The 18,075-nt window shown below is 30.4% G+C and overlaps 1 long non-coding RNA gene across 1 annotated transcript in view; it reads left to right on the top strand.

Annotated features, from left to right (window-relative positions):
* Positions 1-595: 595 nt before the first annotated feature.
* The window catches only part of LOC139425964 (uncharacterized), a 27,852-nt gene continuing 10,372 nt past the window's right edge, over positions 596-18,075 (top strand). Inside the window, exons 1-2 of the long non-coding RNA XR_011637134.1 lie at positions 596-670; positions 1,687-1,778. This is a non-coding gene — a long non-coding RNA (uncharacterized lncRNA). The remainder of the gene's footprint in view (positions 671-1,686; positions 1,779-18,075) is intronic.

Genomic DNA, 18,075 nt, shown 5'->3' with positions numbered 1-18,075 from the left:
ATAAAGAAAAAAAAATTCGCATTAAAATACGAATATTTAATTGCAAAGTGCTATCAGAAATATGTACGCTCAGTAAATATTTACGTTTTTTTTTCTAGATGAATGTTGAAGAAGCCTCAAGTTATGACACATCAACATTTTTTCTGTAGTTACACTAATTTCTAATTAAAATAACCTGTCTGAACATTGAATTAAACGCTGAAATCTGGGAGCATAAACAGAGAAGTAAATTACGTTAAATTAACTGCTTTTTTTTGCAAGCCTTTGCTCATTAATTACTTGTTTCTTCCATACATACGGAAGCAATTCAGATTTAAATGATGTTAATACGGTGTTGCCAAAAAAAAAGAAAAGACAATAACTCAATAAATAAAAGAGAAAACACCAATCAAACCGAACTTTTCTTTTCCTCTTTTAAGTTTGAGGGTGGAGAAGGAGGGGAAAAAAACTGAGTTTTGGGTAATTATCTTGAGGAATTTTTCGTCAAAGGATGATCATTTTTTTAATGAAAAGAATTTTCAATATCCGAAGAATCTTGGGAGGAGATTACGTTTTGTGAGTTGGCAACAGCGAATACTTCAGTCAATTTCCGAAGAGTCAGAAATATGAATAATGGCTGGGTGAAATTATCTTGACGCTTTTGTGTGATCGCAAATTAAAATTAGAGACGGTGAGTAATTATTTAAATATAAAAACAAGTAGAGGGTGTTCCCCCACTCATTAATATTAATCTCGGTGATAGATATATTCGAACAAAATCTCCATTTTTATCACTAAATGTTTGCAGCAAGAGACAAGCCGCAGCGAAAACCTATCGAAATTTACATTTCGTAGCTTTGTTTAGTATGGTGTTAGAACAAGGTATATGATGATTATTTTAGAGAAAACTCATAATTTTAAGATAAATAATTTTAAATGCAAAAATTTAGAATTCGAATTAAGGACTTCTGTATATTTTCTGGAACAAATACTAGAAATAAAATTCCATTTTTTAAAATTTTATTTTTCGTTTTTATTTATTGTTTCGTACACTATTAGAATTTTCATTCTAAAATTATGGTAAAATAACCAGTAGCAGTTTGTCCATTCAATTAATAGTAATGCTTAATGTAAAGAACGTTTCTAATCTTTACAGTTTTGAAAAACTAGGATTATGGTTAATCATGAATACAAAACTATGCGGTTTTTTAAACCATTTACAACTAGCATAGTTTCAAAACCATACAAATGAAATTTAACTGGACATTGGAGCCCTTATGGTGCTGCCATCTATGTGTAAATAAGAGTATCGTATTCTAATAGTTTAGAGTTACAAATTGGTGAGATAAAATTCCGGTTGTTTAACTGTTTTAGGTGATAACAGTTAATAAAAGGTTTTTCTCACAGTTAGCAGTTTGAATATCGTCTTATTTATGGTTATTTGATTGTTTTGCTTGAATATCAATTAAAAAAATTGTTACTTAACCATTTTTTCCGAGAAATTTCTAACAGTTTACAAATTTTGATACCTACAATTAAAACTACAATGTCCAGTTCGGGAGGTTATAATATATTTATATTACAGTCGGAAATGTTATTGATCATTAATAAACTAAGTAATAAAAATATTAAATAATTATAAGAGATTATTCTTGTATGCAATCATAGTAATAATTCGCATTTTTTTAATTACTCAATTAATTTCAGAGATTTAATGAAAAATGCAAGCAGCTATTTGTATCTTCAGAGGCATATAATTTGAATTGAACTAAAAGTGAATATTATGAGAGATTGAAGTTGTGAGTATCATTTTTTAAATTTATTTAATACTAAATTTAGTTTATTGAATTCATTTATAAATCAACTGAGTTTTTCTTCTCCATAATTTTTTACGATTCTTAGTTTTATAGCCATTTACAGTTAAGGCTAACATTAAATAGCACAGAACGATTTTATATCAAAATTCTAAATGAAATATGAAACAGATACGTTGAAAAATAATAGATATCGAGGGGAGATGAACTTATATTTAATTCTATATCATTGAAATCATAAAATTTACATTTTGTACATTTTACGTTTTGGATTACGTTTAAAAATGTACAGAAACGTTTAAAAAACTTACAGAATGTATAAAAAACTTACTGCCATTAAACAAAAGGATCTAGCATTAGAAATAATAAGAATAGGAGTAGAATAAGATTTATTTAAAATTCGATGTTATTAAACAAAAAGAAATATATTAAAAAATAATAGCTATCGCAATAGAATGAGCTTGCATTAAAATTCAATATTATTAAACTGAAAGAAACAGGTTGAAAAAATAATCGGAATAGCTTATTATTAAAACTATTTAATACTATTAAAATGAAAGAAATAGGTTGAAAAAAAACCCCGAATGCATATATAAAGTAGATATTATTAAACTGAAGATGTACGCTGAACATAACTGTGAGCTAAAAATATCTTGAAATTTACAAAATTTACAATAAACCATAAGAAACACAAATTCAAAAGAGAATCCAGAAGATGATAAGTATTGAAGTATTAATAATTTTATCGAATACTATTGTTATCCTTTTCTGATAAAAGTAAATTAGAAATTACTTTGAATTTTAAAGAGCTTTCATTAAAATTCTTCTAATCTTTCAAAATTGTGTTCGAGGCTTTTGAATTCGTTATTCATAATTTATAAAACAAAGCACTTTATTCTTTAAAAAGACATGGAATTTATAATCATCCTTCATAATTCATATTAAACGAAGGGGAAAAAATAACTAGGCTGACTTTGCGTAAGGAGAAAAAAAAATGCCTACCCGGTGAAAGTAATTATCGCAAAATATGCAAAAGTTTCACTCTCTAGCGGAAAGAGTTATTAAGCAAGAAAGTTAGCTTTTCCGGCTACCCAAAATTTCAAAAAATAATAAATCAAACAAAATTATTATTAAATAATTTATTTTAATTTAAGCAAAAATGGTAAACTTAGCAGAGATGTTTAAGGAAAAAAAATATATATTCAACTAAAGTGCTAATAAGTAATTATGAAATAAATTTTGAATCATTAAGCGATTTTTTATTGAATATCATATTGTCTTCGTTTAAAAGTTATATCAAGATTATATTTTAGAATATTTTGTTGTGTTTTGCGTAGCATAATAATTTTTTTTATCATATCTCTGAGCTACATTGAAAATGAAACGAAATAAACTGAAGAAAAATTGAACTCGCTTTTTACCGATTTTATGTTGCAGTAAATAATGATGAAATTAATTTTGAATCATTAAACGATTTTTTATTGAATAGCATATTCTCTTCGTCTAAAAATGATTTCGAGATTATATTATAAAATATTATGTTGTGTGTTGTGTAGCATAGCAATTTTTTTTTATCATATCTCTTAGCTACATTGAAAATGACACGAAATAAACTGAAGAAAAATTGAACTCGCTTTTTATCGATTTCATGTTGCAGTAAGTAATGATGAAATTAATTTTTAATCATTAAATGATTTTTTTATTGAATAGCATATTGTCTTCGTTTAAAAATGATTTCAAGATTATATTATAAAATATTTTGTTGTGTGTTGTGTAGCATAGCAATTTTTTTTTATCATATCTCTGAGCTACATTGAAAATGACACGAAATAAACTGAAGAAAAATTGAACTCGCTTTTTATCGATTTCGTGATGTAGTAAGTAATGATGAAATTAATTTTGAATCATTAAAATTTTTTTTAATGATATATTTTTTCATAAAAACGATGTAAAGATTACTTTATAGAATGTTTTGTTTATTTTCTTTGTAATTAATTTATAATTTTCTTATCATGTATTTAAGCTGCATTGAAAATAAAATTAAATAAACTGAAAAAAAAATTGAACTTCTTTCTATCGATATCATGTTGTAGTAGACATTTCAAATAAACGAATTTTTTTTAATAACATATTTTCTCTTCTTTAAAAACGATGTAAAGATTACGTTCTAGAATATTTTGTGTACGTTTTTAGTAAATAATTTATTATTCTTTTTATCATAGATTTAAATTGCATTAAAAATAAAACGAAATAAACAGAAATATTTTTTTAACTCAACCTTTTATCGATTTTATGTAGCCGTAAAAAATGCGACCTAAAAAAAGTTGCTTCCACAAAAAATGTTTTCAATTTTAAAGAAATAAAATAAAGCAAAGTAATGTTCGTTCTTTTCTTTTTTGTTTAAATTTGCAAGAAAGTGTGCATAAATCAAAAGAGCACAAGGCAAAATGAAATGCTCCCCTCTTTTAGACATTTGAAACTTTACTTTCAAAAACTCGTATTTTCTAGAAGAGTACTTATTATACCAGGATGAATAATAAAAAAGTAAATAAATAAAAGGATGGAGACATGAGAAAAACAGGAAGAGGTCTTAAATCTTAAGAGAATGCTTTGCTTTAAATTCAAGCCAAGTTTCTACACCAAACTGATTTTCAAGAAACTGCGAGTAAAAATTTTAGAGTTTAGGGAGTAAGAGATTTTTTATTGCCTCTTTTTCTCGTTGTTTTTCGTTTTACACTGAAATGTAGAGCTTATTTTTTAAATTCTTACCGCCAGTAGAAATGTATTCGGTAAAAATAAATGATTTGTTAAAACTTATTTTTGATTGAAAGGTCACCTGAAAATTAGGTAAATTATAGTAAAAATATACTCTGAATATATATGTTTTGATTAATTAACTTCTTAAAGTAAACTATACTAAGTTAATAAAGATTAACCAAAGCTATATATTTGTAAAGATACGTGTATTGGTAAGCAAATGTTCATTTCGAAAACAAAATTGTTCATCGTACGATGTTTAAATAAATCATGCAACGTTCATACAATTTAGTCTCACACATTTTTAAACTTAAATAAAAATTAAATAAAGATAAGTTGCTAGAAAGGCAAACGAAGGCGATACTATTTCTGAAGCTCAAAAGACGTTAATATTCGCATTCCCGAGTCAATCTGTAAATTAACTGGGATAAATCACTAAAGTGAAGAATCAAGAGTTTTCTTCAATAATAATTTCCGTATAGTTGAAGTCCAAAAGTTTGTTTCTCTCATGCATACTAATTTATTGACTGTTTGATTATATTTATTTACTTTAATATTTGATATTGAAAAATAAATAAAATAAATAATGTTAATTTCTTTATTTTTAATACTATTTTAAATCATTTGATTCATTGCATTATAGTTTTTGAGGAGACTCATGGTAGATTCTATCAACTTATAGGCTGATTGTTTTATTGTAGCAACTTCATTTTTAAATAATTAAATAACTTTATGTTAATTTTAGAGTTGTTGTTGTTGTAGAAAAGATCTTATTTTTATTTTAACGAGTACATAACAGGTGATGCGCAGATTACCTAGTAATTTGAAGATTACCAAATAATTTGGAAAAAATTTTTTTTTTTGGCTTTTTAATGGATCATGCTAGTTAATCTACACATTAACTGTATAATCTGAAGAATAACTAATTTCTACATTTTAGCGGTAACAGCGATAGTAAAATAGGCAGCGCAGTAAAATATAAAGAACAAAGATAGACTATTAATTGGTGTTAATAATTTCTGGCACTTTTCGGTTAATCAGGCACCAGGGAATTCATGTTTAAAAATTATTATTTAATTTTTTAATATTTAAAAAAAAAAGAGTTAGAGGAGATCTGCGTGTTTTCGTGAATTTTCGCTTGCGTACGGCTAACCAAAAATTACCAAATTTCTATCTAAGGGTTCAAATATGGATCTACTCCTTGGTTTACAGTCTAAACTAAACATTTTCTATAAAATAATAGCGGTCCTCAGTGGTAGGCAGATCATGGAATAGAGTCCCCTTGCGGTCAGGCTAACCCTTAGGAGATTCTTGTGGTTTTCAGCGCAAATGAGGATTTGTTGCATCAAAAAGCCATCCACGATGTCAAATTTCTCCCAATACTTGAACCAGGAGTTTCCTTGCCTGCAGGATTGGGATCAAAATTACAAGACTACGGAGTTGTCATAAACATTAATTGTCATAAACTCAAAAATTGGGTCGGCTGTTCAACGGCGGTATTAAAATAAAATAATATCTAGTCGTAGTAGGATAATTTTTTTTTCTTTTCAATAACAATAAACAATAAGTTCAGTAGTCGAAACCGAGTTAGTCCACCACGAAGGCAAAATCCTGCCAATACGCGATCCAGAAGTTCCCTTGTCTTCTGGATTGGGTTCAAAATTACAAGGCTACAGAGCTGAACATTAGTAATCGTAAACCCAAAAATTGGGCCAGCTATCAAAATAAAATATAAAGTATATTTCCGGGTTACTTGGGAAGTGGATATTTGCTATTTCTTAATATTTGCTTTTACTATTATTTTCATCAACTAATTCACTTCGCTTGCATCGTAACAAATTTTTTACTCATCCTTTTCATACTCAATTCTCATTCATCTCCCCTTTTTAGCTAAGCTTAAAAATCAATTCCTCCTAAAAAGTTAAAAAAATTAGATTCATACGATCTACATACACATTTTTAAAAGCATCTGGCCAAAGGTTATTTGAAATCTCTTAACAGAATCTTTTCTCAAACTCGAGGATATGGACAGTAATTCATCAGCCAATCAAATGTGTCTTACAGTAGACTGAGTGTGCCTCAGTAGATCACCGAAATCAAGACACTGGTTTGTGAGAGAGTGGGTGATCACTTTGATCAGAAGGTGAAGGGAGCAAGGATGCACGGCATCGGTTCTCGTTAAACTGTACCGTAAATTGATCGACTCGTAAACTGTACCGTTCTACCGTAAAGTGATCGATTTCGCACGTAGTTTGTTGGGTGGCCCAATTGGAGAAGCTATCGCCTCTGCAGGGGATCAAAATTATGATAGCATGTCCTCGGATCTTTCTCAGGGATGTTTAAAAGATTTTTGTCAATAAATGTGCAGCTTCAGTGGGACAGAATTAAGGTACTATAACGACTAACCAATCAAGTGTTTACCAAAAACAGGATAGGTTCGGAAATTCATTAAATCTGAAAATACTTCTTCAGATTTAATGGATTTCCGGATCTTTTTATCACGTTTTCTTAGTTAAACTTATAATCTTCAGAATCAAGTCTTTTTAAACCTTTGTATGCAAAAACAATTTTACTTAAACAGTTAAATAAAAATATTAATTTAATTATGATACAATAAACGGAGATGTAGTAGCAGCTATAATATTCGGCTTTCACCTTTATTCAATGTAGACAGGCTGCTAGTTTGCAATTCAGCGACTTTTAACAATTCTCTCTCTTTTTTAGATATTTTCCTTTCGGCTGTAATCGGTCCGAATTATAATAAAAGCTTATATTTTTTTTTATAAAAAAAATTGTTACCAGAACTAAAAAAAAAGGTCAGGAATCAAGTTTTCTTTAATTTAAGAAAATGCCAAGTTAATCGAATTTTACGTCGTTAAAGGCAGCTGGATTGGAAAATCGCTCATCGGAAGTAAAGCATTTTTATCCTACTCTCTTCGTTACATCAGGATTTTCAGAATAATATTATCTTTTTTTCGTGTTTAAATTTTATGATCTGAAAAAAAACAGGATTTTAATTGATGGAATATTTTTTTTATTCTTATTCAATTGGGATATGATAGATGAATTAATTAAATATCTAAATGAGTATGTGAGGAAATAAATTAGGAACACAAATCAAATGACCTTAAATTATGTTTAAAGCGTTATTTTCTTCCTTACGTTCGTTTTCTTTAGTTTAGTTTCAAATTCTCGATCAAATACGTTTATCTCCAGGAAATCGAGAAATTTCCTTCGCCACTGACAGTAGGGTATCGGATCACGTGACCTACAGGCTCCAGTTTCGAATGAAGTTGTCAAATTCCGAACTCTCTACATTCTTCCTTCCTACTTAAAGAATAAAAATATTTCGAAAAAGTTTGTGTTGGAGAGGATAAAAAAAAAAGGAGACTTTTAATTGGATTTTTCACTTGGGACTTAACTTTGACACCTTGCTGCAGGAAATGTTAATGCCATTTTCAAGCTTCGTCTTGCAGCGGTTTTTATCCCTAAAATGAATTTAAAAAAAAAGGAACAGAAACTGAGAAAACTCACAAAATATTTCAAGCGTAAAGAACAAGCGTCATTAGGAACTCAAAATGATTGTAAAAAAGTTATTTTCTGACTGTTTTTAAATTATACTGTGTTTTCTTGTTTCCGCCTCTTTCGACTAAGGTGAAACACTTTTTTTTCTCCGTTAAATTCTCATTTTTTTCCCTTGATTCTATTAACTTGAACGATTCGTTTTTGTAAATTAAATTAATAGCATTTTTAAAACGCTTAATCGAGAAAATTTTTTCAATGAGAGATTGATATTTATTATTCATTTTGTGTTTAAAGAATTATCGTTCATTAATATATTATTGTGAATTGTCTAAGTATTGAAGCGTTTCGAATAATGACTTTTCAACTTCGCATTGTTTTCTCACGGCAATCAAACGTATTTCCTTTTCATTGTGAATCATTTATTTGTGAAAGTGTTTTTTTTTGTTTGCTTATTTCTAGCTTAAATATAAATTTGCGCTTGTGTGCTTTTTTTTTAAAAATTCATTTTTGGCAAAATTCTAAAACTATCTATAAAGGACTCAGTACTTAACACTCTGAATGCATGCGTGTTCGATGTGTTACTTTAAGTGTTTTCTTCACACAAAATTTACTTTTCGAACTTCTTTAAACTAATTTCTTTACTGAAACATACACTCAAACTTAAAGTGTGTGCAATATACTTTTATTTGTCTCATAAGATTTATTCCTTTAATTAATGTTCTGTGTATTAGAGAGAACCTTTGTCTTGCGCTTTCGATAGAAAAGGTTTTGTACTATTTTTGTGACTGGTACCCCCCTGACCACGTCAGTTTCGGATGTCATTTTTATATATTTCATTGTTTTCTGCTGGCAGAGTTTAGTGCGTTGTGGAAAATGCTTAGCAAGCACAATGAAAAAGTCATCTTTGAACTAACCAGAACTTTTATTAAGCAAGAAAAATCATAACTAAACTTAAACATAATAATAGATTATAAAAGAAAATACCTCTAGAGCAGGGCTCGAAAAAACTCAGAAATCTTACCCGTCCCCGAGGACGGCTTGTCCAACAATGTACCCGTCCTCCTCTGAAACTAATCCGTAGCTTCTAAATAAATAAAAATATAGATTTCCCTTATTTGTTACAAACATTTACATAAATTGCACAATGAATTAGTAGTTACTAGGATTAAAAATACTAGGATTACATTATACAGTAATAAAAGAAATCCTAGGCTACTAATAATAACCTAGTATTTCTTTTATGAAATAATTTATTTCTTTTATGAAATAATTTAAATGACAAAGGTCAAGTTATCTGGAATGTCAATTTATCCGAGGGTACTGTGTGTTTTATAGGAATCAAATATGACGTGCAATCAAGCCAATGATTTACAGAGGTTTCTGCATAGAAATCTGAAAGGGGTTTTCGATTTAAATAGATGTTCATAATTGAGTTTAACGCTTCTTGTTTAGGACCAATACGTATTGTGTTTTTTTGTACGTTCATTGCTGAAAAGGCCCGGTTGAAAAACGTTGCAGTACTCCCAGACAGAGAAAACATCAATTCCACCATGAGCAGTATGTTGCAAGGAATTAACGGGATTTCTAGATTAGAGGGNATAAATGATATAGGAAACTATTGGTGGTTCTTAAAGAGTTTAGTAATGGCTTGTAAACATAAGATTATTTATTTTCAGCTGTTACAATCGTCCCTAAGACGCCATTTCAGCTTCATTTGTTAAAAACAATGCTAGTTAATTAACAAAACTAAATTTTTTTTTATTGAAATGTTAATTAAGGTGTCCACTTACATATTCGGTTAATAATTTTTATTTGTTTAAACAAAATTACTTTGTTACAATATAATATTCTAATACCAAAAAAAGCGCTTACGTAGCGTGAAAATATCCTCTGTGACGTAACTCTTTCAAAAGTATATAAAAATGGTTGTCAGCAGGGGTGTACATGTAGATTTATTAAATGCACCTTGTGCGCCACCTAGTAACCAAATCTAGAATCCGACACTCGAAATTTTTGCTCTGTTACAATCGTTCCCTGTTACAATTGACCCCACTCTCCCCTACAGTAATAAAAGAAATCACGGGCTACTAATAATAACCTAGTATTTCTTTTATGAAATAATTTATTTCTTTTATGAATGAATCATGAAATAATTTAAATGACAAAGGTCAAGTTATCTGGAATGTCAATTTAACCGAGGGTACTGCGTGTTTTATAGGAATCAAATATGACGTTTTCTAGTTCCGCAATCAAGCCAATGATTTACAGAGGTTTCTGCACAGAAATCTGAAAGGGGTTTTCGATTTAAATAGATGTTCATAATTGCGTTTAACGCTTCTTGTTTAGGACCAATACGTATTGTGTTTTTTTGTACGTTCATTGCTGAAAAGCCCCGGTTGAAAAACGCTGCAGTACTCCCAGACAGAGAAAACATCAATTCCACCATGAGCAGTATGTTGCAAGGAATTAACGGGATTTCTAGATTAGAGGGTCATTTTAGAAGTGAGGCACTAGACTCTTGTAAGATAACAAAAATTGAAAATGTATCACGCACATTAACGGGAAAATGGCCGTCCGAGCGGACGTCGGATTCGAGAAATTCGTCGGCCGCGGGGAATTTTTGACCGCCGAGGACTGGCGGACGGGTGGTTTTTCGAGCCCTGCTCTAGAGTATTCTACTCTCCATAACATGAGGTAACGAATTAAATGCATACAGTCATGAAAAATCAAAAGAAACTCTAAATTTAATCTTGATTTGTTATTTATATACAAAATAACAGTTGCATAATGAGGGTACTTACACACTCAAAATTAATACTATGCAAATTCCGTCTTTAAATTATTTTTAAATGTTCGAACTTGTGATCTCTGACTCTTACTCGAACCTTGTTCATTGAAATTCATGGTCTGACATTTTCTTCTTTGTTTACAATTTGCTATTTGTTTCAATTATCTTTTATGGAATTTCTGCTGCGTTTGCGCAATTTTCCTTTGAAATTATAGTTTTAAGCTGATTTCCGACATGAATTTCGCTTTCGCTTTTTGTCATTGATTTTAGAGCAAAGTATTTTTAAGAAGTGAGTATTATTTCACAAAAACGCAAACTTTGAAAAGACTTCTTTTTTGGCGCGGGATATTGTAAAGACAAAAGTAGAAAAATCAGTACGATCTGTTATTATCATAAGACCACAGAGAAGTTGTTGTTGTTCATTTACGTCGCACTAGAGATGCACAATGGGCTATTGGCGACGGTCTGGGAAACATCCCTGAGAATGATCCGAAGACATGCCATCACAATTTTGATCCTCTGCAGAGGGGATGGCATCCCCGCTTCGGTAGCCTGACGACCTGCACGCGAAGTCGAGCACTTTACGGTAGCACAGTTTAATGAGGACCAATTCCGCACACCCTCGGTCCCTACGCTACGCAGACTGATCCAAGTGGTCACCCACCCGAGCACTAACCGCAGCCAGTGATGCTTGACTTCGGTGATCTGATGGGAACCGTATCTTAACGATCAGTCCACTGCGGGACAGAAATATATAAAGAGTTTCTACACTAATGCTACGACGCGATTCTTTATCGATGCGCGCCGAAATGGCACTAGTTTTGCCTAAACGGTTTTAGCGCCACGCTACGGCAAAAAGCTTAACTATCAGTTAGATTGATGAATTGATGAGTTTACCCATTTCTTTTATTATTTTTTTACTGAATTAAAGTTCTTTGTAATCGTTTGGTTATTTAGTTTATTTGGCTTCTACAAACTGCTTAGATGTTGATTCGTTAAGATGGATGTCGTTTGTTACTGAAGACAAAAATACAACATGAAAAGTAAATTACGATTTATTTTTAACTATTTTAATTTCATTTCATTTTTCTTTTTCTTGCATTTATTTCAGAGGAGAAAAAAATACGTATTCATCTGAATAATATGTACCAATACTTCTTTTACTCTAAAAGATAAATTGCAAAATGCGTTATAAATGTGGAGTTTTTTATTTGTTTATAGTGGAATTTATTATATAATTATTATCCATAGCTATTCAGGGTGGTTCATTTTTTGTGTACTTTATATCAAATTGTGATTTGTATACGGTACATACAAATATACTTATAAAGATTCTGCTTTATTTATATAAACTAAACACATAATCAGTTATTGCTAGTTTTTAAAAATTCCGTCAAAAATATGGTAGATTTTAGTCAAAAATGAAATTATCTGCATACATGGCATAAAATTAAAAATAATAACTAAAAACTATGCCATTGATTATGATAAATATTGACGTTCTTTTAGCGCGTGATAAAAGAAATCTTGAGGCTTCTAAACGCCATTTTGATTTTATTGTTAGCTCAAGGAAATTGCTTCAAGCGAATTTGAATCGTCAAACCTTTTACAAAAGAGTGTGAATTTAAACAAAAAATGTTCTTACATACTTTAATGCGATTAATATTCATGAAAAACACTTTCATAAAATCTGATGGCTCTTCATGATTTATTCTAATTAAAGTTTAGACTCTGTTTACAGAGCTAGTTTTTTGTGCAGTTTTCAAGTTTATCATATTTATTCAAGCACATTTTTTTAATGATACTTATTTATGACATAAGTCCTTTTATTAGCGAGATTTTTAAGTTTTAAGAAAATTACTGAGAATCTTCATTTTGGAGCTTTAAAATTTATGTTCACTTGCTTACTTTATAAATTCTTTTATATTTATTTTCGTTTCTAATATATATTCGAAATAATATATAATTTCGAAAAGGAAGCAAAATTATAGGAAACAAGCATGAAGTAAAGTAATTTTCAAAATATTATGAAATAGTCTTAATAATTCCAAATGTATTAAATAAATAATAAAATGCATATGGGGAGTATTTTTGGTCAAAAAAGTGGTGATTGGCTGAGAATGCTTTAATCATCATGGTTTTTTTTCGTCGTCATGTGGCCAGTGACTACCGTTGATTTTGTCCTATAGCTGGTATTAGGTAGCTGTATTTTCTTCATCAGCATCTTGAAAATACTGCCCTAGCTGTTATCTGTATTAAGAAAAAAATATTTTGCTCTGCATAACTTTTGGCCCAATGATCCGATTTTTAAACTATGAAAACTTATCTTTGTACATTTTAGAGGAATATTAAATGGTACCAGTTTTACCACGTTTTATAATATACTACGAAATTCACAAATATTATGAATAAACTTGCATTTTTTCAGTAGATTTAGAGTCTCCAAATCATGGGTCGTAGACGATGTTAGGAAGACCGGGCATTTGTAGTGTAATTATAAAAATGGTTGACTAATGATTTTAACCAGATAAATTTAACTTTTTTGGAATAACTTACATGCGCACGCGCAATTGAGTGAATATAAGTTAATAGAGTTAGCAACATACAAAAAAAAAAATCAAAAAATGAAGGAATATTGATTTGATGAACGACAAAATATATGTTGAGAGAAACATCTTTGGTTTTAAAGGCCTAAACAAACATTTTATTCTCATACAAATCTTAACGCAATAAAAAGTATTAAGAATAACCAATTTTCAATTCTCAAATGTCAGTCATAGAATAAAGAAATATTTATTTCGTTACAAGATAAGCAGCTGTTGACACAATAAGAATTACTCTTAAAACTCATGAAATACAATTTCTAAAAACGTATTGTTGGAAAATTGAATAAAATTGTTCAGATCTGGATCTCTTTGGTTGTACTTTGAAAAAAAGTCTTTAAATGGCATTTCTTCAACTCTCTAATAGCCTTCCTGAAAGAAATTTACGAAACGCTCCCAGAAACGAGTGAAATCGACGACATTATTGTCATCTATATACTTTTCAGAAAATATTTCCCTCGTCTTTTATAGAGTAACACTTTTGAAACCTTGATAGCAGCAACGACTGCTTTCACCCGTTTCGTGTAATGGGAAGTTATATTTTTATCAGATTTTATTTTTTTATTCTTTCTTAAATCCTTCAGAATATCAGGGAGGGCGGTAATGGAACAACATATTGTGTTCGAAATCGTGTGCGCTGTGGATCGAACAATAGAAGTGTCTCGCCGTCGATAACGAGTGTTGTCAAATTTGAAACCTAACATTAAATTCTCTTTCTGCCCCCTCTATGGCTATCATTTTGATATGGGGAAGAAAAATGTGGAAAAAAAGAAAACTTAGAAGAGGAAGTGTAGAGTTTTATCTTTATCTCGGGAATTAAAGTTAGACAGCGTGTTTTTCTTTCTGTTCTTCACATCTTCCACGGCGTTTCTAGAAGACAGCAGTTCGACAACAGTTTATCGAGTGAATGAAAAGGAAATGAGGTATATAATGAGATTTAGCACCCATTGTTCTTGATTTAGAAGTTTTATCAGGTTTCGTTTTTAATATCGGTATCTTTTTTGTTAAAAACAATTACTATAAGGTGCTTAAATTGTTTTCTAGTTACAAAAGTAAGAGTAAGTATAATGCGTTATAATGCTGCTTTTTAGAAAAAAAAATAAAATTACAGGAAAAATAAGCAAAAAATAGATGCCTGGTAGAATAAATTCCGGCATGGAATTTTCTTAGCTCGTTGTTGTTATCTTTTTGATGTACTAAAAGTCTAGAAAAAAAAAATCAAAATAATATTTTTCAAAACCGCGTCTTTGTAGTGGAGAATAATAATTAAAAAACAAAAACCTGAAAAACGTGGGGCGCATGAAATACATAACAGTAACAGTATATGTGCTCATGAGAATATGTGTTTGTATATCTGTAATTGTATCTGAATGTGGATGTGTATGCGGTTGTGCATGTGTATGAGTAAGAAAATGCGTATATGTACTGTTATGCATTTCATGCGCCCCACGTTTTTCGTTTTTCAAATTGTTGTTTTATAACTATTATTCTCCACTGCAAAAACATGGTTTTTAAAAATATTATTTTTATTTAAATTTTTTTTCGTACTCATTTCCAAAATCTCAATTTTTTCTCTCACTGTACACAAAACTTTTCAACTGACATGTGCTACTAATTTTAAATAATCGAATCGACAACATAAGACAATCGCGAAAGATTAATTTTTCTTTAATTTTAATTTTATTTTACTTTGTATGTCTTTTTTCTCTTCATTTTCATGCATTGTCATCCGATTCTGAACTATATACCGAATTTCAAGTCTGTAGTTAGTCGGGAAGTTAGTTTAAAATCACTTACGAAATTTCACCCAAACAGACATACACGAATGCAAGTTGATATAAACGTGGTAAAATGAGAGAGCATGCAAAATGCGTGTTTTGGTCGCCATCTTGGAAAGTCATTAAAATTTTATGAAGTCATGTGTTGTAACAGAAAACGGTATTTTAAGCTGGAAAATAAGTTAAAGCGGTTTTTTGAAATAAAATGTGTAATAAGATGAATATGTGATAACTTGTCGACACTCTGGAAATGCGTGAGTAAAAAAAAAATAAACACGTTTATTGGGTCGCTATTTTGCATTATTTAAAAAAATTATTTGTATGTACCAAATTTTATGATATTTTACTATGGAAAATTATAATAGCTAGTAAAATACTAGCAAAGATAATGAGACGATAATTGTTTAACATATTAAAAAGAAGTAGTTGTACACAACGTGTCTTTTTTACTTTTATCTTTAATTAAAAAAAAAATCACAAGTGGTATCAATGGGCTTTATTTTTTACGCTAAAATAAATTCAGTAATAGTTTTTAGTAGTAAAGTGATTGCAAACACAAAGTGGCTGGTTACTTTTTGAAATACTAAAAGATGCGAGTGGACAAAATGCAATTGTTTGATCTCCATCTTGAAATCTTGCCAGGGTGTATTAATAATAAATGAGGGAACGATGAAGATGTTTATAGCTTGTTTAGTGCTGATGATTTCATTTTTCGCAGGCACAACACGGACACATATGTTTATTGTGCAAATTTTAATGAGATTAGCAAAAAGGTGAGTTGTTGTTGACGTATGCCTCTTTAGGCAGAGGGGGTGCGATTGTTCTTGTTTTTAGTGGCGCCATCTATGGCCAAGAATTTGACTTCTGCCACACCATACGTCAGACCCGTTTATAGGGTGGACCCATTCATACATCCGCAGATCGTAATTTTGACCTGAATCAGAGAACTCCAGTTACCCCAGAAGTATTGATTTGTTATGGGAACATGGAGGACTTTTGAGACTCGACAGATTTAACGTGCATCAGTCACTTTACTACACGGGGAGTCTTCGGCCGGCGGGGTTCGAACCCACGAACTCTCGGACATGGGCCCAGTGTCCTACCGACAAGGCTATCCCGGCCTAAAAGGTGAATTAACACGTGGAAAAAGATTAGGTGAGAGTCAACGAACTACATGGATATTTTTGCTAAGGGCAATCTCACTGATGTGTTCCGTGTTAGAAGTGAACATCACAACGAGATATCTGATGCTAGAAAATCTAAAGATATGAAACTTTTTTTATAAAAGTTTCTTATCCTTTTTAGTGGATCGCAATCTATTTTATTCAGAATGATTTTGAACTGCATAATATTTCAAGCGGTTTGGTAGACAGTGAATACGAGGTAATAACCACATGAAGCAAGTCAGTTGGATTTGGTTTCAATCCAAACTAACTAGAGAAACTTTCAAGTCTGTTATCTTGATTAAGCTGCAGCTATGAAGATTTTTTGGAAAGGTTCATCCGAGTAATTCCACATGTTAACAAAGTTCTAATCCAGCGAATGTTTCAATGTTACCTCTGGTATGCAAAATCAGATGGGAAATTTCAACTAGGAATTATCTTTACTGCCTCTGTTTGTATTCAAAAACTCAGTTACTTAGAAGAACATAAAGTGAATTTCTGACCTTAGAGTTTTAAAAGTTTGATCTGTCCTGCTCTTTGGTTTCTTTTTTGGTAATGTTATTAAATTATTCTATGCTGATTTGCTTTTTAAAATAAAATGTTCGAATACTAACACTTGTTACGTTATAGTAGAGGGGCAAAGCTTTTACAAAAGTGCAATATTCTTCTTATCTACGCCGCATCATGATAAAGGTTTCCGTAACAATGCATATTTTACTAAGCAAGCCACCTGTCTGAAAAGCCACCTGCCTGTTTGAAACTATAGAATGCTAAATTCTTTTGTTTGCTTTTTACTTATCATTTTGTTTGCAAGTATAAAAGTATTTATTTTCTAGTTTTGCTGACCGGCCTGTGTAGGGGGCAGGGAACTGTCCTTGCATCAGAAAGGTTCTGGGTTCGATTCCCGGGCAGGGCATGGGTGTTATTTCCATCTTTGTACTATCTGTTCTCACTGTAGGAGCGATGTTGGCCCACCGAATATGGTGACCCTGAAAGAGAGGTCAACAAAATCGCTCTGTAAATGCCTGAATTGACGGATGTTAACACTGGTGGGAATTGGAAATTTTTTTTTCTTTCTAGTTTTAGGAGATTTAACTACTTGAGTCAGACCCTTATTGCTGGAATATCTTTATGCGGAATATATGCGAATAAAAAGTTTTTTGAGATATTTAAGACAACTTTTATATAAGTTAGCACATTCTACTTTTTAGTTTTGTAGAACTTTATATTTCAATTTTTGTTCTTTTGTTGAAAATAAAAGTTCTTCCCTATTTTTTAAAAGAAAAAGTAGTAACAAAGTATCTAATTATATGAAAGTAACCATTGGTAGTCAAAATTAAAATAGGATGAGGTCGTTTCTCAACCTAAATGAAAAATAATGCTGCTAATGTTAATAATGCTGATAATGTTAATAATAAATAATGATAAAACTGATAAACCTAATGTTTTTTGGGATATTTAAGACAACTTTTATATACGTTAGCATATTCTACTTTTTAATTTTGTAGAACTTTATTACATTTTTTAAATTTTCGTTCTTTTGTTGCAAATAAAAGTTCTTCCCTTTTCATCAAAAAAAAAAAAAGTAATAACAAAGTATCTAATTATATGAAAGTAACCATTGGTAGTCAAAATTAAAATAGGATGAGGTCGTTTCTCAACCTAAAT

Source organism: Parasteatoda tepidariorum, chromosome 7, assembly GCF_043381705.1.
Source record: "Parasteatoda tepidariorum isolate YZ-2023 chromosome 7, CAS_Ptep_4.0, whole genome shotgun sequence".
Lineage (NCBI taxonomy): Eukaryota > Metazoa > Arthropoda > Arachnida > Araneae > Theridiidae > Parasteatoda > Parasteatoda tepidariorum.
Note: the sequence above shows the minus strand (reverse complement) of the source record. Positions and strands in the feature narration are given on the sequence as shown.